The sequence below is a fragment of the Myotis daubentonii genome, chromosome 5 (assembly GCF_963259705.1).
Source record: "Myotis daubentonii chromosome 5, mMyoDau2.1, whole genome shotgun sequence".
Lineage (NCBI taxonomy): Eukaryota > Metazoa > Chordata > Mammalia > Chiroptera > Vespertilionidae > Myotis > Myotis daubentonii.
Window position 1 is genome coordinate 85,545,175 of NC_081844.1, and position 21,208 is coordinate 85,566,382.

Sequence of the window (21,208 nt, forward strand, 5' to 3'; positions counted from 1 at the left end):
CAATCTATTCTGTTGTTTTTATTTCAATGTTATCTATGTTTCTTTTGCAGGATTTTTAATGGATTCTGTTGTTTATCCACCCTTGAACATGATTTGATCCTGTTAGTAAATCTAAAATAGGTGGGCAGATTCTGTGTGGATCCTCATCATATACCTAAACTATATTAGTCTATTCTCCTCAGTGTTTAAGTTGGAAGGTCAGCTGGTATAAGTTTCCATGATTAGTTCAGTGATTCCTTCAGCTCATTGGCAATGGGGAAAGATTTAGAGCTGTGGGCAGGTCCAGAAGAACCACCTAATTTCTGAGCCATTTCTTTCTCTGGATTTGGTGAGAAAGTGGAACCTTCCTATCTCTATCTCCCTTTGCCCAGCTTCTGTTGCCGGTAGAAATGGGGTCCTTTCACGGAGCTGGGAGAAAAGCATTTCTGGAGACTCATGCATGGGAGGTGGAGATGTTGTGTTAAGATTTATTGGGATTGAAATAAATGATTGCCCCCAGGTTCTCTGTGTCTCATCTCCATCATCCCTGTGGTGGAAAAATTCTGGCCTTGTCTTCATCAAGCCCAGAAGAAAGGCCAGTGTCCAAAAGTTCTGTCATGCCAAAGCTTAGTCCAAGTTAGCTTCTGCCCCTGACCAGCTAGCATAGTCTCTATTCTTAGCTGTGCTCTGGCTGGTGCTGCATTGCTGTACCCAGACTCAGAACTGGAGCCTGTGCTCAGAGTCTGTGCTGTGGCTGGGCCACAGGTGGCTGGTAGGGCCACATGGCTGCATGAAGAGAGAACCTGCAAGCCCAAGAACTAATGCATGTTACAGGGCCAGAAAGAAAGATAGCGAGAGCGAAGGGGGGAGAGACAGACCTTTGTTAGGCTTAAATTGTATTATCTCAGGCTTGGGAAGGACCAGGCACTCTCTCAAACTAACCAACTAATTTCTCTATCCTTTCCAGGCTTGTGTTGGGTTCTCCCCCTAACTAATCCATTTCTTAGGTCTTCCTGGTCTCTGTGTCCCTTATCCAATTCCATCCTTTTCCCAGGCTCAGTTCCTCCCCCTTATGGTCACCATCTTAATTCCCATGGGGCATGTGCCCAACAGAGGAATTTCCTCTTTACTGTTTTATTCCTTCTTCAGTAGTCCCAGATAATGGCTTGTGTATCCAGGGTAGATTGAAAAGCCAGTCCTGGGTGGGTAGGGGCAAAGAGGTAAAAGGTGTTAATCTCCTTGGAAGGGCAATGATGCAATCCCTTGGGGTGTCTAAAGCTATAACTTCTAGACTTAATCAAGTTTATTGTCCAATTCAGCTCCTTACTTGATTAGGCTTCTTAATGTCTGATTCCCTTTGCCCCCTTCTCTTTTTTTTTTCAATTTCTTTGTCTTTATTTATTTTTTTAAATTAAATCTTTATTGTTCAGATTATTACAGTTGTTCCTCTTTTTTCCCCCCATAGCTCCCCTCCACCCAGTTCCCAGCCCACCCTCTGCCCTTACATTCCCCTGCAATGTCCTCATCCATAGGTGTACGATTTTTGTCCAGTCTCTTCCGCACCCCTCACACCCCTTTCCCTCCCGAGAATAGTCAGTCCACTCCCTTTCTACGCCCCTGATTCTATTATATTCACCAGTTTATTCTGTTCATCAGATTATTTATTCACTTGATTTTTAGATTCACTTGTTGATAGATGTGTATTTGTTGTTCATAATTTGTATCTTTACCTTTTTCTTCTTCTTCCTCTTCTTAAAGGATACCTTTCAGCATTTCATATAATACTGGTTTGGTGGTGATGAACTCCTTTAGCTTTTTCTTATCTGTGAAGCTCTTTATCTGATCTTTAATTCTGAATGATATCTTTGCTGGGTAAAGTAATCTTGGTTGTAGGTTCTAGCTATTCATCACTTTGAATATTTCTTGCCATTCCCTTTTGGCCTGCATAGTTTCTGTTGAGAAATCATCTGACAGTCATACGGGTACTCCCTTGTAGGTAACTTACTGTTTTTCTCTTGCTGCTTTTAAGATTCTCTCTTTGTCTTTTGCTCTTGGCATTTTAATTATGATGTGTCTTGGTGTGGTCCTCTTTGGATTCCTTTTGTTTGGGGTTCTCTGTGCTTCCTGGACTTGTAAGTCTATTTCTTTCACCAGGTAGGGGAAGTTTTCTGTCATTATTTCTTCAAATAGGTTTTCAATATCTTGCTCTCTCTCTTCTTCTGGCACCCCTATAATTTGGATGTTGGTATGCTTGAAGTTGTCCCAGAGGCTCCTTACACTATCTTCATATTTTTGGATTCTTTTTTCTTTTTGTTTTTCCGGTTGGATGTTTTTTGCTTCTTAGTATTTCAAATCTTTGACTTGATTCTTGTGATCCTCTAGTCTGCTGTTGGAACTCTGTGTAATATTCTTTATTTCAGTCAGTGTATGTTTAATTTCTTGTTGGTCCTTTTTCATAACCTTGAGGGTCTCACTAGATTTCTTGAGGGTCTCACTAAGTTTATCGGCGGTTTCTAGAAAATTCTTGAAAAATCTTATAAGTATGGTTTTGAACTCTATATCCAGTCGTTTGCTTTCCTCCATTTCTGTCATTTGTGACCTGTTTCTTTGTCTCTGCATTTTTTATGCTTCCCTGGGTTGATAAGAGTGGCTTTGTGTGCTAGGTGTCCTATAGGGCCCAGTGGCTCAGCCTCCCCAATTACCAGAGGTGGATACTCTTGGTGCACCCCTTTGTGGGCTTTGTGCAGAGTCTTTTTGTAACTAAGCCTTGATTGTTGTAGGTATCACTGGGAGGAATTGACCTCCAGGCCAACCGACTGTGAGAGTCAGCTGTGTCTGCAGTGGGAGAACTTCTGTGCTGGAGACACCCTTCTGGGGCAAGACTTGCTTCAGTGGGGCTTTGGTGTTCACTGAGTCTGCCCCCTGAGTGTGTTCCTTATGGATCTGAGGAGTTGTAATCTGGATGGTTCCACTCTGACCATTGGGTACACTGGCTCTTGGATCTCTAAGGAGGTGCTAATTTAGCCTCTTCCTGAGCCTACCCAGCAGGAGCTATGGAGAGATCTGCAGATTCCTCTTCTTTGTTTGGGGTTTGGAGGTGCCCAGATGAGGCCCAGCTGTGAAGCAATGCAAGCTGCTGTGGGGCCTTGGGCCTTCTTTTGGATGTTCTGGGTCTCTCTGACCCAGCTGCAGTTTGTTAGGTAATTTTCAGATTGGAAAGGGCCAGGCCTTTTATATGCAAAAGCCTCTGCACACAGCTTGGGTGGGGCAGGGTCTCAGGGGATCAACAGGGCAGAGCAAGCAGCTATGGCTGCTCCTCAGTCCTACCCTAAGAGGCCCTGCATCTCAGTGTCCTAGTAATTGCTGCAAGCACCTCTGAGAGAAAGTCACCCTCGAGTTCTGACCAATGCCAGACAGTCCAGTTTCTCCCAGTATGAGTATGGGTCTCCAGAGACTTGCCCGGAACTGGAGTTCAGAGCAGTCGGGAGCTTGAGACTCCCTCCCAATTGAAAAAGACAATCATGTCCTCAGTTGCCAGCCCTTTCCACATGCGCCTCCGTACCTCTGCACTTTACTTCCGCACCTCCTCTGAGTCTCAGTGTGCTTTTCTCTTTCCTTTTAGTTGTAGAATTTCCACCCAGCCAGCCTTCCTGTGGTTCTGGATGATGTCCATTTTGTCTTTTAGTTGTATTTTTGAAGTGGTTGTGTGAGGCAGCAATTTCCTGTGTTTACCTATGCCGCCATCTTGGTTTCTCCGCTCCCTTCTCTTTTGTTACTATCTAGTACCTATGATAACACCACCAATAAAAAAAGACCATAGAAAATTCCTAGAAATGCAATTTATATAAAATGATACTTCTGATAATCAATCCAATAATATCATTGCTATGGAAATCCAGCACTCTCATTATGAAGCAGCAACTTTCAGGTGAAATATCATTTATGGTAGACATTGTTACACACCAATGGGCAGCCTCCCTTCTCTTAAGGAAAAGCTACCAACATAAATACAGTAAATCCTCACTTAACATAGTCAATAGGTGCTGCAACTTTAAGTGAAATGACATAAAGCAAACCAATTTTACCACAGGTTAATTGACATAGACAAGAGTTAAGTTCCTATAGTATCTCATCAAAATTATAACAAAACAACACTGAACGAAAGAACATTAATTAAGGATCTGCTATATTGAAAATAGCTTATCATCATCTGGTTGTAAAGCTTGAGCAATTCTCAAGAGCATGGCTTAGAAATGCCTGGAGTGGTGACAGTGTTAAAATTCTAATTAGGTCATAAATATGTACTCCTGCGATCATGACAATTATCTTCCTAAGCCTTTTCATCAAAACTCCCTTTTGCCCCATAATCTATTGGTCTTCATCAGTGCCCCATGAACAGACCAAAAGACTACTTAATATCACTCTTCCATAATTTTTTTTAGGTTAACCTTTGATGCTCCAAAAAGTGCCTGAGTTTGTGAATCTCCAACTCTTAATTGTCAAGGCATAGTGGAGCTTCCAGAACAACGTATGTTTTTTTAAAAAGGATTAACAGCCAATAGACATGAAAAAATGTTCCATATCACTAATCATCAGAGAGATGCAAGTTAAAACCACAATAAGATATCACCTCACACCTGCCAGAATGGCTATCACCAATACTCCACAAACAACAAGTGCTAGCAAGGATATGGAGGAAAGGGAACTCTTGTGCACTGTTGGTGGGAATGCAGAATGGTCTAGTCACTGTGGAAAACAGTATGGCATTTCTACAAAAAATTAAAAATGGAACCGCATTTTGACACAGCGATCCCACCTTCTGGGAATATATCCTAAGAATCCCAAAACACCAATATGAAAGAATATATGCACCCTATGTTCATTGAAGCATTATTTACAGTAGTCAAGAACTGGAAACAGCCCAAGTGCCCATTAGTAGATGAGTGCATAAAAAGCTGTGGTACATTTACACAATGGAATACTACTGGGCCATAAAAAGAAAGAAATCTGATAATTTGTGACATCATGAATGGACCTGGAGAGCATTATACTAAGAGAAATAATCTAGATAGGGAAAGACAAATACCACATGATCTCATATGTAGAATATAATGAACAAAATAAACTGATGAACAAAATAGAAACAGAGACATGGGTGCATGGAACAGACTGATATCTGTCAGGGGGGAGAGGGTGGGGAATGCTGGATGAAAGAAGATGAAGGGATTAGGCAAAGAACATATATGCATAACCCATAGACACAGACAACAGTGTGGTAATGGCCAGAGGGAAGGGGGTTTGAGGGCTGGGTGGAGGCAGGCAAAAGGCGGGGGGGACATCTATAACAGTGTTAACAATTTAAAAAAGGATTAATAAGCAGCCTATGTAAGGAAGTCCTACAAATCAATAAGAAAAGGACAAATAACCATACAGAATAATAGGCAGAAGATATAAGCAGAAATTTATAGGAGTAAAAATCCTAATGTCCATTAAGCATATGAAGAAGTGATCAACCTTACTATATTTAGGGAATTAAAAAAAAATACAGATGACAATCTCCAAAACTTATAGGGAACTCATACATCTTAACAAAAGGAAGATAAACAATCCAAAAGAAAAAAATGGGTAAAGGACACTTTTCGAAAGAGGACATAGAGAAGGCCAAGAGCCATATGAAAACATGGTCAAAGTCACTAATCATCCGAGAGATGCAAATCAAAATGACATAGAGATACCATCTCTCACCTGTCAGAATGGCTATCATCAACAAATCAACAAATGACAAGTGCTGGTGAGGATGTGGAGAAAAAGGAACTTTCCTGCACTGCTGGTGGGAATGCAGACTGTGGAAAACAATATGAATTTCCTCAAAAATTAAAAATGGAACTCCGATTTGACCCAGTAATACCACTTCTAGGACTATATCCCAAGAAACCAAGAAAACAGAAACGCCAACCAGAAAGTACATATGCATCCCTATGTTAATAGCAGCACAATTTACAATAGCTAAGATTTGGAAACAACCTAAATGCCCATCAGCAGATGAGAGGATTAAAAAACTGTGGTACATCTACACAATGGAATACTATGCTGCTATAAAAAAGAAATAACTCTTACCATTTGCAACAGCATGGATGGAACTGGAGAGCATTATGCTAAGTGAAATAAGTCAGTCAGAGAAAGATAAATATCACATGATCTCACTCCTTTGTGGAATATAATGAACAACATAAACTGATGAACAAAAATAGATCCAGAACAGACTGTCAAACTTCAGAGGGAAGGCAGGGGAAGGAAGGGTGAATAAGAGATCAACCAAAGGACTTTATGCATGCATATACCTGGTAAGCATAAGCAATGGACTCAGACACTAGGGGGGTGAGGGCATGTGCTGGGAGGTAGGGGTGGCCGGGGAGAGGTCAATGGGGGGAAAAGGAGACATATGTAATACTCTATGTAATACTTTAAACAATAAAGAATTTTTAAAAAAGGATGACATTTTACAACCATGAAATTGACAGATTTTAAGAAGTTTGCTAATATCAAGTGCTGGTGGGGAAAGAGAACTCACAATCACTAATGACAGGAGTGCAGGTTGGTACAATTACATTGAAAAATGACTTGATGCCCGGGCCAGCGTGGCTCACGGTTTGATTCCGGTCAGGGAACATGCTGGGTTGTGGGTTTGATCCCCAGTGGGGGGGGTGCAGGAGGCAGCCTATCAATGATTCTTTCTTATCATTGATGTTTCTATTTCTCTCTCGCTCTCCTTTCTTCTCTGAAGTCAATAGATAAATATAAATATATTTTTTTAAAAAGAAAGAAAAATGTCGTGGTGTACTAAGTATAGTTGAAAATGCCATTACCCTGTGGCCCTCAGTTCCATTTCTGGTTTTATATCCTAGTAAAGCTTTTTTTTTTTTTTTTTTTTTTTTTTTTGGAGATGTAGAGAAAATGTTTATTTTTCATTTATATTTTTATTATTACGAATAAACTTTTAAACAACTATAGAAATAAAATCAAATGTTTTAGAAATATAGGTAGTGTCCTGAGAAGCAATTGCAAATGGCATCGCTTATCAATGAGAGTTATTCTTTTTTTTTTCCAAGTGAAGCTTTTACACACATTCAACAGAGAGACATGCCAAGTAATGTTCATTGCAGCATTGTGCTTAATGACAAGAAATTAGAAATGACTCAAATATTCATCAGTTAAGAGAGTAGGGATTATTTTTTTTAAAATATATTTTATTGATTTTTTACAGAGAGGAAGGGAGAGAGATAGAGAGTTAGAAACATTGATGAGAGAGAAACATCAATCAGCTGCCTCCTGTACATCCCCCACTGGGGATGTGCCCACAACCCAGGCACATGCCCCTGACCCGAATCGAACCTGGGACCTTTCAGTCTACAGGCCGACGCTCTATCCACTGAGCCAAACTGGTTTTGGCGAGAGTAGGGATTATTAAGTTGTGATATACTGATAATAAACAAGGAATACCTTCATATATTAGCATGGACAGATCTTAAAAACACCACTAAATGAGATAAAAGCAAATTACATTTGGATACCATTTATTTAAATTTTAAAATGTTGAGTGTGGTACTACTACACAGCCTTTATGGATATATGTAGACATACACACTCACAGTTAAAGTGTAAAGAGCCCTAACAGGTTTAGCTCAGTGGATAGAGCGTCGGCCTGCAGGCTCAAGGGTCCCAGGTTCGATTCCGGTCAAGGGCATGTACCTTGGTTGCGGGCACATCCCCAGTAGGGGGTGTGCAGGAGGCAGCTGATCGATGTTTCTCATCGATGTTTCCAACTCTCTATCCCTCTCCCTTCCTCTCTGTAAAATTCAATAAAATATATTTTTTTAAAAAGTGTAAAGACATGGATTAGACATACTCTATACTTCAGATGACAGCTGCTTCAGGTGTTAGAGAGGGAAATATGTTTGAGGACAGGAGTAGAGAAGGTGTGTGTTTATTTCTTTAAATAAAAAAGATCTTGAAATAACCATTGCTAAATAGTGTTCATTTTGAGTGGTGAGCACATCAGCACTTGTATTATCCTTTGTAAATGTTGTTTTTAATGTCTTAGCGTAAAATTGATTAATAACATTATATGAGTTCCAGATTTACAACTTGATAATACATCATTTCCATATTGCTTACCAAAATCTAGTCTCCTTCCATCACCTATATTTGGCCCCTTTTACTGTCTTCATCATCCCTTACCCTTCTTCTCTGTTTAGCACCACACTGTTGTCTGTGTCTATGAGTCTGTTTGTTATAAATTAAAAGGCAACAAATGAACAAATAAAAGAAACAAACTGTTAGTTGTTCTTTTAATTAAAAATATCCTAGACATTTACCTTCCAGGGCACTGGTCTCCTATAACCAAATCACTTCGGAGCCCATGAAAGCTGCACAGGGCCTTCCCTCTCCGCTCTGTACCTTGGAGGTCTTTGGTCAGACCCTGATTCAGTCTAGACAAGGCTTTGCTGGCAGTATTCTGCTCAGCTGCACATGTGTTAACTATCCTAAAAAGGCAGTCTCAATCCTGTTTCAGGGGTAGAAGCGAATTTAGAATCATGATTCATCTGCAGTGATTTTTAAAAATATTTTAGGATAAATGTTAGAATACTATCTAACTATAAAACAACACAAATGAGACATTTCTCTACTCGGACCTTTTTCCTATGTGTCCTATCTGCAAATTTATTATACAGTATAATTTCCTGAAAGGAGGTTGTGATCTCCCAATTTTAAAACAAAACATAGGTGACCTTCCACATCTAATCACTCTTTTCTAGAGCTAAAGTGAGAGCCCAAATGTTATGAAAAAGAAAACCCTCGGGGAAGAACTGCACTTCTTTGCACCTCACCAGAATTACTTGGAGTGTTTCAAATTGTTTTAAAGAAAATTCTGCCTTGCCTAGGGCTGGAGTGAGGGCGGAAAGTGAAGGGAGTGGATCAATACCAAAGCCATCCCAACTTGCCTGAAGTGCCTGGTGATTAGAGGAAATGGCTTATCGGTTCCTTTTACAATCTGGAAAAGAAATGATTTGCAGAATCAATGAATGCCTGGCAAAGCCTGTCAATCTTTGTGGTTCAAAGATGTATGTCTTCATTACCATCAGACACATGAATCAGAGGGAACCTAAATTCCACCATCGAGTGCATCACCCCAGGAAAAGGTATCACAGTGGTGACTGGATGTGGTTAGGTAAACAAATGCTGGTTTTATTTTTATTATCTGGACAGCTTATAGTTTCCTTAAGAGAAAATTCAAATCTATTGCAACTCAGTGGCAAAGGTGGCAGAAAGAGTAGAAGGACACAGACATAAATATTCCGACAATGATGTGTGCAATCATGTCAGCTGCTGAAGACTCTGGGATGTTCAAACAGCTACTATGAAGTCAAGAAGGAGAGAGTGTTTTCCTGGTTAGTGCTGTAGAGGGAGAAGGCTGAAAAAGAGCACATAGAAAGTGCTTGTACCCTGGGAAATCAGCCCAATGGAGCTTACATAAGTCCCCCCTTTCATCCTCCAAGTTATTTCTGGGCTAGAATGTTTAAATAAGAACAAGAGGGATCGCTCCTCAGGATTCCAGTGCTGGGACAGAGAACCTTTTAGCGGAGGCAGGGTGGAACTGCGGAGGCAGTCACATTCCAAGAAAAAGTCCTCAACCAGAGAGGTTTGGCTCAGAGGGCAGTGGCCAGGCAGCTGGAGTCCGAAGACTCCCACCTTCTAACCAGGAAACTCTGTTTATAGGTCCTTGAACTCTTTGCACACGTGTGGTTTGGCGTGGCCAGGGAACTGCATCGCAGTGTACATGAGCCATCCTGGGCTGAGCATTTTTCTTCTAAGCAATTTAAATAGACCCCATGGTATTTATTGAGACTCCACAGAAAACACAGTTGGCTTTCCCCTCTGGGTTCAGACCTTATTGAGAAATATATCATGGGAAATGAGATAACCCGAGATCCAAATGCCAGCTTTTACAGATGGAGTTGAATTAGAATACAGTTGAATTAGAATACAGCTCGGATTTGCAACCACTAACTTTTCTCTCTGGATGAAACCCTCCCACCCAGCCAGGGCAGGGAGGGAGACAGCGCAGGCCTCTGAGTCAGGGAGCTACTCAGCACATGTGTGCAGAGGCGAGGCTACTCCAGGCTGAGAGAATGCAGAGCCCTAGGCCCAGTCCCTTCTCTCCAACTCACTCAACTGCTCAGCAGGAGGGAGGGGGATGGAAAAGAGGAGGCGGATGGGGGGGGGGGGGAAGAAGTGGGAGGGGGAGGGGAAAAGGGAGTGGAGGAAAAAAGGAGAGAATGGCACAAGTGTTTTGCCCACACTTTTCCTGCCCAAGGACATGTTTTTCTCTATAGAAATATAAAACCTGTTCTATTGTCTGTAATGGACTTTAAAATGCTCCATCCTGGAAGCTGTGATAGATTTGTTCATTTTAATCCACATGCTAGGTGTGGGGTTAGTTAACCTAAGCAGAAATATACACTTCAGCATGGCCAGAGGCACTCAAATCTCTCCCCTGGGAAAGTTATAAACTAGTAGTTGTTGAGAATGCCCATCCAACCTCTTAATTACAGACACAGAACCCAAGGCCTCACTAGATGTAATACTGACTTGCTCAGGGTCGGAGTTAGCTAACTGCACAGCTGGGACCAGAAGCCTGGGCTCCTTTCAAGGAACTACATTTACTTTAGTGTTGAAGTATTACTAGTTAACATTTCTAGGGTTCTTATTACATAACCAGCGCTGTCCCAAATACATGCATTATCCCATTTAATCCTCACCATCACAGTGAGATGGTTCATATTATTATTCCCATTTAACAGATGAGAACACTTATACCAAGAAAGGGACTTATGGAAGGTCACTCAGTGAGTGAGTGTCAGAGCAAGGACTCAGACCCAGACACTGGAGTGCAGAGTGCAGCAGCCTTCCTCACAAAGTCAGAGTGAGACAGACAGTCCTTTCGAGAAGAGCTTGCCTAACCCTTCCATCCCCCCACAAGGGAAACAGGTCCAAGAGCAGAGGAAGTGTGACTGCACTCGCTTTATGAATGTAGCTGATCTAGCTCAACGATTTTTCCTGACAACAGGTTTGTTGGGTATTTCTAGAAGAAATGGATCCATTAGTCTCCTGCTCTTATTAGTATACAGAGCTGCATATGATAAGAGCTCAATAAATGATACAATAGAATTCATCACACTATTAATGATGAATATCAGACTACTTGTTTGGTTCAATTAACATGCAGTTTCATCATCGACATGATTTTCAATGAAAAATTCATTAATTGACTACAGAGAAAATAAGGAAGACTGATTGCCAAAATATGGCAGTCTTTAATTACATGAATATGGCAACTATCCTTGTAGGAGGGGGAGGAAAGGGAAGACTGGAGGGAAACACAGACCCTACTTGAGGCCAGCATGGCTTCTAGAATGGGTGGTAATATGCTTTCTTTGGCCTTGACTACCCAACACCAAACCATCATTCATATGGTTAATTCTGGCCAAAAAAAAAAAGTCAATTGTACAAAAAAATAAAAAATCAAGTCAGTGAAAAGCAGACCAGCCAATTCTTTTCTTTTTTTTTTTTTTTAACCTGATTGGCCATTAACTTCTGTGCTCACATCTACTTTAGAGAAAAAGACATCTTTATTTCGAAAAAATCAGGGGAAAAGCCTTGCTGGTCTCATCATTAACTGAAAAATGTAGCTCTCTTTCTCATTGATAAAGTTGCATCAGCTAACGTGATTTGGGGATGTGGGAACCTGTGTGACACAGGACAAAACAGACCAGGGATAGCATGGCCCAGCATCAGTATTCAGATAGTTAAAATGCTTGTAAATGAGTTATTCAATGTTCCCAGGGTAATTTGTTCCCATTTACTTTACTTCTGAATAATGAGCTTCTTCTTATCTTTCTGGTAGATACTATCTCCAAAATGGCCTGATCAATTACTGCACATTGTCTTGTTATAATAGCTCCTTTTTGTGGTAAAACTGTGTCCACAAAAGAACAAATAAATGGATAAAATCCTTTGGATCAAACTTCTGTGTTACAGGATGAGCTCACAGAGTAAGGAGACCTGGGTCAGAGCCTCAGCTCTGCCATCAGCCACTGGATGACTCAGCACAGTCACTTCCCCTCCCAGGGCCTTAATTTTCACACAACTAAGAGAAGATGTGAGCTAGATGATCCCTCAGATATTTTACAACTGTCTTTTGAGATGCAAAGAATTATGGGAAGGGTCCCTGAATTCAAGACAAGCCAGTACTACTGAGTACTAACACTTGAGTAGATACACATAAAATACACATAAAATTTGCCTCTGGTTTTCTGTATACAAAGACTTCCTATTCAATTTGATCACTTCATTAAATTGATAAAATATAGTTAAACAAAGAAATCATAATGAATAATATATGCTTCAGTATTTTAACTTAACACATATAAATGTTCATTTGTTTCCCAATCCTTTCATAGGGTCAAAACATTTCCTTCAATTTTGGAGTCACCCATTAGGAACTCTCTATGATTTCTAGCTATGATTTGCTTGAAGGGAAGCAAGAACTTAAAATCTTTGAAAAACAATGTTATTTTAAAAATCCCTCTAGAATTCTATTATTTTTGTACCATTTTATGATAATCCTCTCATCCACACCTAACTTATGACAGTACTTTTTAGTTGCTTACCTTATCAAAACTGCAAATAATTCAGAATAAACACTGATTTTGCCTTTGCATTTCATTGATTTATTTAAAATTTAATTATGTTAGGAAATTGCATGTATAATATGTATAACTGACATGAAGAAGTCTGGATTTTTTGTTTTTTTAATCCTCACCCAATGATATGTTTGTTTGTTTAATTATTTTACAGAGACAAAGGGAGAGAAACATCAATGTGAGAGAGAAGCATCTGTTGCCTTCTGTATGTGCCCAGATTGCGGATCGAACCTGCAACCTAGGTATGTGCCCTCACCAGGAATTGAACCCACAGCCTTTTGGTGTTTTGGACAACACTCCAACCACCTGAACCACCTGGCCAGGGTGGAATGAACGGGTTTGGTCACAAAGATGATGATGCTGGTAAGTACAGAACTCAAATGAAGGGCATGGATGTAATAGAGTCAGGAAGACTAGATTTTAATGATAGCATGCAAAAAAAGTGTATTGGAAGAATGAGATGTCACACAAAATTGAAGGAAAAGCTATACAACCAATTCTCAGAGAGTGGGAACTAGGGAAGCACTGGATATCGTGGCAGCAGGTACTAACAGGCAATCTCTTCAGGGTGCCATCACTGGATAAATCGGTTCCAACTGTTTTTTCATCTTTGTGTTACTCTGATCCAGATCTGAATCTCCAGGAGAGGGAATCTGACTGGCCTATGGAACATATGAAGTCTCTCAACCAGGGAACCCCAGACACTGTAAAGGACCATCCCTCACAACTGCATGCCCTGAGGAGGGGCTGTTCCCCAAGGCACCCTGAGGTGCTGAGGAGGGGATGCACAGTGGGCCTAGGTCAGTGGTTGGCAAACTCATTAGTCAACATGGCCAAATATCAACAGTACAATGATTGAAATTTCTTTTGAGAGCCACATTTTTTAAACTTAAACTATATAGGTAGGTATAGTGTTATTAAATTAATTAGGGTACTTCTAAACTGGCCTTTGCTAAAAACGTCCTCAATCTGATTGAGGTACGTTTGCTGAGGTGACCCCTTCCAACTCTCCCATCCCCACTAGTCTTGTATACTTGTTTCAGATAGACGAGTGGGGATGGAGAGTTGGAAGGGGTCGACCTCAGCGAACTACCTCAAAACAATGTACCTCCCCTGCGCTGCACATGGTGCGGCCCACCTGCACTGTGTCTCCTGTCGCCGGACCGACCGACAACCCCCCCCCCCACCCCCACTTCTTCTAACGCCACTTCTTCAAAATAGACTCACCCAGGCCGAAAACCGACTTCTGCACATGGGCCACGAAGTTTCAATTGCACTGTATGTGAGCGCCCGCACGTGGTATTTTGTGGAAGAGCCACACTCAAGGGGCCAAAGAGCCGCATGTGGCTCGCGAGCCGCAGTTTGCCAACCACTGGCCTAGGTTTATAAGCTTATGCATGAAACAACATTAGCCATGGGAGATTTGGAGCCCTCGAAATGAGTCCTGATTCTGGCTAGAAGAAGGTGAAAGGTGATCAAAATATAAGGAAATGTTCAGCAGCTGACTAACTCTCAGGTGCTTTGTGCATTGGCATCTATTTTCCCAGCAGCTCTCAAGGCTACTGCCTCCTGAAGCTCTGAGTGAAGTGTACCCATTTCCTTGACCACCTACATGGTTCCCATGAGAGTCGGTGTGGGGTCTGGATCTGGCCCTAGCTTGTCACTTAGCTGTGTGATCTTGGGTGAAGCATTGCTTCTACAGACTCCGTCTCCCAGATGTAACATTTTGTCATTTCTGTATCTTCCTTCCTCCATACACTTGACTATAACTCAGTAAAGCAGATATATCTCTATAGCATTTATTGGTTTTATTTTACGTGTTGATAAAAATTACAGTGCAAATTGTACTTTGGTTTGAATGGAACTGTATAAATATGTAAATACAGTACTTAGAGATAAATTAATTTATCAATAAAAAGCATTAAAACACATGCTGCCATTTATTTGCACCATAATGACATCTCATTGTCAGTATTTTTGTTTGTTTTCAGTACTGCTGGCCTTGGTTTGCTTCCTTTCAAAGATGATTTGAATACAATTCTCAAGATGTGGTTTCCTGGATTGTTCTAAGGGCAGGAGATAATTTGGTTTCTTTCAGAAAGTCCATCAAGATGATCTTATGCATTGTGGGATATTCCCCAGAACTTAGACCCGACCCCAGATAAAAGTGAGGAAACTCTGAATGAAGGTCAGACTTTTACTGGCTGGCAGGATGGGAGCTCAGGATTGAAATTAAATTCAGTCATAGACAGAAATATTACTGGTGCACTTGAGTTTACGGACTGCGAGATTTATCTTACAGAGATTTGAACTTTATTTAGTAGGTGATAGGAAGCTAAGTAAGGCAAGTGACATGTCCAATATTTATTTTAGAAAAGTCACTTTGGCAGCAGTGTGGAAGATAAATTAAAAGTGAGAGAAACTTGCAGAGGGGAGACCAGTCAGGAGGTGAGCCAGGAGGTTGAGCCAACAGGCTGGGTTGGAGGGAATGCAGGGGAGGAAAGCTAACTTACTTTCCACGGGGACATGTTGCTAGATTACATTTCCCAGCCTTTCTTGCTGGGGTCAATGTTACTGAATTTAGACCAGGGTAATGTAGGCAGAAGTAAAGGACACCATGTGCAGCCTCCCTAATGAGCCTCCATGGGCCCTGTCTTCCTCAGTCCACCATCCAGATGTAGACACCAGGGTGACCTGGCAACCATGTGGTGATGGTGGAGCCTCCCTGGGCTGGGTCCCTGAATGACTGCACGGAGAACACACAAACATGTGTACCCTCAACATGTGAGCAAGACATAGATTTCAATTTTGTAAAATGTCCAAGTTCATCTGTTAGTGCAGCTAGCGCTAGTACCATCTTCATTAATGTGATTTCTGAACCTGTCTGGTTCGAGCAGGGCTTGTTCTTTGAATGCACTGCTGTGAACCCACTCTGCCCTCATTATAGGGAAAACAGGAAAGTATGAAGAAGAAAATACATATTGCATATCACCTCACCCACCAGGGATAAGCAGTCTTAGCAATCTGGTATATTTCCTCCCACTCTTTTTATTTTCTCTAATAAAAAGGGTATATAGTCTGTTCGGATATTAAATTTCTCATTTAGTGACTTATTTATTCACTAGACATTTATTGTGTGTCGTGTGCAGGCAGTGTGCTCAATGCTAGAGATAAAAGAATAGACATGACACAGTTCCTGTTCTCAAGGGAAGTACAGGCTTGTGGAGGACAAAGATGCCTAAACAGACAATGACTAGATAATGACAAACAAATTGTGTCAACAGAGGGACAGAGAAGGGAGTTAAGGAAGCAAAAAGGAAGGGTCTCAGTCCCTAACATAGTAAAAAAAAGACACAGTTATTGAGGGGTTGCTATGTGTCAGAGACTGTTCTAATCACCTTTCAGATATAAACTAATTTAATTCTCATGACAGTCCCGTAAGATACTTATCACTGTATCTCAATGTTATAGGCAAGGAAACTAAACCATAGAAAGGTTAAGTAACCTCCCCCTTGTCTGATCTCACAGCTACTTAGTATGAAGGAGGATTTGGCAGTGTGTGTGTGTGTGTGTGTGTGTGTGTGTGTGTGCGCGCGCACGCGCGCATGGGCATGTGTGCGTGCATGTTGACTTGGCTCCCTAGAAGAGTTTCAAAGAGGGGTTAGGAAAGGATTGACTTACATGTGAGAAGCTTTAAGTGGGGTCGTGGTTACCTGGTAAAGCTGAAACAGGACATTTGGCCCTGATCTCTGGATCTCACTACATTCCTGCTGGACTCCTGGTATAAGAACCTCATGTGAAGATGTTGTTAGGCTCATTTGAGCAAGTAAGGCTCTAAAGCAGCGGTTCTCAACCTGTGGGTCGCGACCATCGGAAAACACAAATAGCATATCAGATATTTACATTACGATTCATAACAGTAGCAACATTACAGTTATGAAGTAGCAACGAAAATAATTTTATGGTTGGGGGTCACCACAACATGAGGAACTGTATTAAAGGGTCGCAGCATTAGGAAGGTTGAGAAAGGGAGTCAGATTATAAATTCTGCATAGAAGAAGAGAAGTTGTTCATCAGCTGTTTGGCTTTTGAAATCATATTGACTCCACTTGCTAGTAAATGTGGCTCAAGTGCTGCTCCATAATCTGAGATTTGTAACCCCTCCTCCCGGGAGCCTGAGGCTGGTGAAAATCAAACAGGAGTGAGAGGAGAAAGACCTCCTTCCTCTACAATGACGACAGCTCAAAGCTCTACCCTATCCAGAGGGTCATGCATTTTCAGTGACCCAAAGCCTTAAAAGTTAAGTAAAGGAATAAGGTGCCTATAATATCACTGATGTTAGGGGAAGTGGTGATGCTATGGAGAGGCTGAGTTCTCAGCACAAATCTGTGAACAAACCTGGCTGAACCCATCCTTTAATCAAGTATATGGTAGGCTTGCAACCTTCCTGTCTTCATCTGCCATGCATGAGGACAAACGATCCTGAAAAAGCATGCACCAAGGCAGCCTTTTCTTCCTTTCCTTTCTTATTGCTAGGTCCCAGCCCAGTAGCACCTCGTCAGAGTTGGAGGGAAACAGAGGAGGCAGATAAAGGAACATGCACCTGACTGAGGTTAGCAGTGTGGAGAAAGCATTGTCATTGTCAACCCGATTTTTTATTGAAGCATGCAAGGCCCTGCTTGATCCGGTGCCTGTCTACCTTTCCAAACCCTCCACTCCCATTCTCTCTCACCCCTCCCCCATGCCATATAGGTGTACTAGCTAAGCCCCTGGTAGCCGTTTCAGATTCCATTATTCTCCTCAAACAGGCCAGCATCCCCCGCTTTGGGGCCCTGGCTCTGACCACAGCCTGGCATGCTCTTCCCCAGCTTCTTTTTATATGGCCCCTTCATAGAGCTTCCCCCTCTCCGCCCCGCCCTGAGAATACAAGGATATGTCCTATTTTACAATTTCTTTCTTCCTCTGTCTCTCTCTTGAATGTAAACTCTATGAGGGCAGGGGTATCACCAATGTTATACGTAACTCTATCCCTAGTGCTAGCATGGTACCTTCCACATAGTAGATACTCAGTAAATATTCTTAAATGAATGAACTAATATCAGACACCACACTAGGTAACAGTCAATTTATAGGTTAAATAATTCTGAAAAATTTGGGGGAGCTCTTTGGTTTGCCATGACATACAAAGGGAAACATCTGATTGATTTTTAATGTTTTAGTTTGACAACAAGTCTCATCAAATAAAACCAGGACTATGCACCCTCATTTAAACAGGTGACGTGCATCAGCTTTTGTTTGGCATAATTGCTGTCAGACAAGGCAAATAAAGCAGCTGTGACTCCTACGAGACCAGCTCCTCTAATTGATGGAAACAAAATTTGCCATTTTATTCGATCTGGAGGCCGAGTGTGTACAGAAAACCTAAATTTACTTCTAGCCTTGACCTAAACTCATCTGTTTGCTATTTGCCCGGTACAATTGAAAGTACCATTCTCACTGCCAGCCTGCCCCGTAATGACTTATCATACTTGCTGTTCCCAATGTTGTCAGAACTATGTCCCCAAAATAATATGCAAACAGTAACGTCTGCAGAAGTCAGTAATTATGCAGGTTTAGCAGCCTAGAAGGTCAGCATATATTATAGAGCAGACAGCGTTGGCTGATTAGAAACCTCAAACACTGATAGCAACTTGAATGTCTATTATTTTTTAAAACAAACAAATAAACAGAAACAACCCAACAGCTACTTCTCCTGTGATTTATTCCTTGAGGATATGGTCAGAAAGATGATTGCACCAGATTGTCCATAATCACAGGCTTGCAGCATCAAGCGCTTGCCTATTGTACTTGGACCTTTTATCAGGAAGCATCAAGGAACACAAAGGCTGTGTGGGAGACAGGAAAGACAGAAAAAATAGAGAAATTATTCCTTTGAGGTCTGAGAACAGATGAGAAAGCCAAGTCAAGAAGGGCTGTGTAGACAGAGAACCCGAGTTTGAATCTGGGGAGGATTATCACTTATTCACCAGGGGACCCAAGGTGGATTCCCTGACCCCTCCCAGCCTCCATTTTCCATCTATGAAAATAAGAAAAAGAACATTTACCTCACAGGTTGTTGTGAGGATTAAATAACATGATGAATGCGTAACCCTTTTAAACTAAAATTTACTATGGAAATTCTAGGTATAAATTACATGCCTAGGCCTTTTTAATTTTTTTAAGTGGATTTGGAAAGCGGTAGACACTTCTGGACATCAAAGGCCTTTACATTCTTTGTAATGCCCTGAATGCTCGGAAGACAATAAGATGGGAAAAGTTCAGGCATCCAAAAGACCAGGGTTTGAATCCTACCTCCTCTACTTCTTAATGAGGTAACACTTATCACTTGAAAAGGAATGCTAAAAGTGGTGGTCCCTTTAAGGGTCATTACAACATTAAATGAAATAAATGAGTTATGCTACACAATTAGTGATATTATCTGTTCTCAGCAAGAGAAAAGTAGTTTCATGAATCATGGGAGTCTTTCATGCACAGAATCACTAATTACCTGAATTTTATGCAGGAAATTATATGATCACAAGCATGAATATTCCCAAAGGATTTAGGATTGCTTCTAGTGAAATTTAAGATCTGTCTATATGATGGAAATTTCACTACCCACAGCCAAGCCTAAATCTACTTTTCTGCCAGCCATAATGACCCAACCTATATTACCACCAAGCAAAATTTATTTTTTTGCCTTTATGGAAAGGCAAAACCTTCTGTGTCATCTGTCATCTGTGTGGTCTTTACAGTCCCCCATATGTTGAACACAAGAGTGAAAACCTGGCTCCAGGTCCTTTTTCAGAGGGGTAACACAATCACCCATTTCGAAGCATGCAACTGTTCAAGTGGTTCAGACCCCCTTACTTTACAACGTCAGGCAGCTATTAAATTTTCGCACTGCAATCGGCCTCATGTCTCTTTCCCCAAGGACTGGAGTATGAGAAATTTTCTTCCCTCCCTGGGAAATGTGCTGGGTTCGTGATTAAATTTTCTGCTGGTAAATGAGGAAATCAAGGAGACACGAGGTGATTTCAAAAGTACATGTTCCCCATTCTTTTTGGCAGGGCCTAGGGGGAGAAAGAACAACTTGATTATTTTGTATTTTATTCGATTAAGAGAAAAATTAGTGGTCTCTCTAGAATCATACATATTTTGAAAAAAAATTAAGTTATAGTAATTCAAGTGATTCAAGTAATTAGGAACTTGGTTTTGTCAACAATGAAAACACCAGCTGAGACCCTAAGGATGGAGGGTTCATTGTAGGAGGTGAAAGGAGGGAGAAGGAACAACGTGTCCCTGTATGATACGACCGCTCTGTGTCCTATCTTGCAGGAGTGGAAGCGGGTTTTCTCTAGGGCTGTGATTCACTTTCAATCCCCCTGCCCCTCATAATGCAGCAGCACAAACGGTGTGGCTCCCTTGGATATTTTCAGATGGGGTTCAGTGTGGCAGTTTCCTATACTGAGCAGAACATTTTACATCTGAAATTCACTTAAGCCTCATACTATTCCTGTGAGGAGGCATTATTGTTACTCACTTTACAGAAAATAAATATGAAGTTGAGAGATTTAAAATAGCATGTAGAGTTTATTGCTAGGTAGTGGTGGAATTCAAATCCAGTCTGTGCTCTTCAGCATTGGTACAGGGGGCCTTGCTAGAACTGCTCACTTTCTGCAGCCCTGCTTACCATGAGGTTCAGCAGGAGTGCTACTCCTGTAGGAAGTAAATATTTGTTCAAGAAACCTCAGATAACTCTCTGTCTTAAATAACTGGTAATATGTTACCACCCTGCATTCGTCTCTGTTACCACAACACCAACATTATATTTAGACCTCTAATAATATTTTTGGTGCTTTACCTTAACCATTTTAATAGCAGATCCATCCATCCATCCATCCATCCATCCATCCATCCATCCATTCATCCACCCTTCCCTCCTTCCTTCCCTTCCTTCCTTCCTTCCTTCCTTCCTTCCTTCCTTCCTTCCTTCCTTCCTTCCTTCCTTTCCTTCAACATCCCTTGATAAATCTATACTGATCCCATTGTAGTCTCTAGGCACTTATTAGGTGTTTGGAATAAATGGTGAACAAAATAGCCATGGTCCTTGACCTCACAAGTTTGCAGTTTTTAATCAAATCATCACTCAAATATGTAACTACAAATTGTGGCAAATACTATAAAGAAGGGCAGGAAGTCGTGAGTGCACGTAACAGGTGTTTCTGACTTCCTCGGGGCGGAGAGGGGGGCACTGGATTGGAGACAGTCTCCCGGAGAAGTGCCATGTGAGCTGAGAGCTGAAAGACGGTAATATCACTCACTGTTTCCTATGTGCCACGCTTTGTCCTAAGCACTTTTCATGTAGTAACTCCTTGAATCCTTAAGATGACCCTACCTATTACTTCCCAGAGCCAGGACTCAGA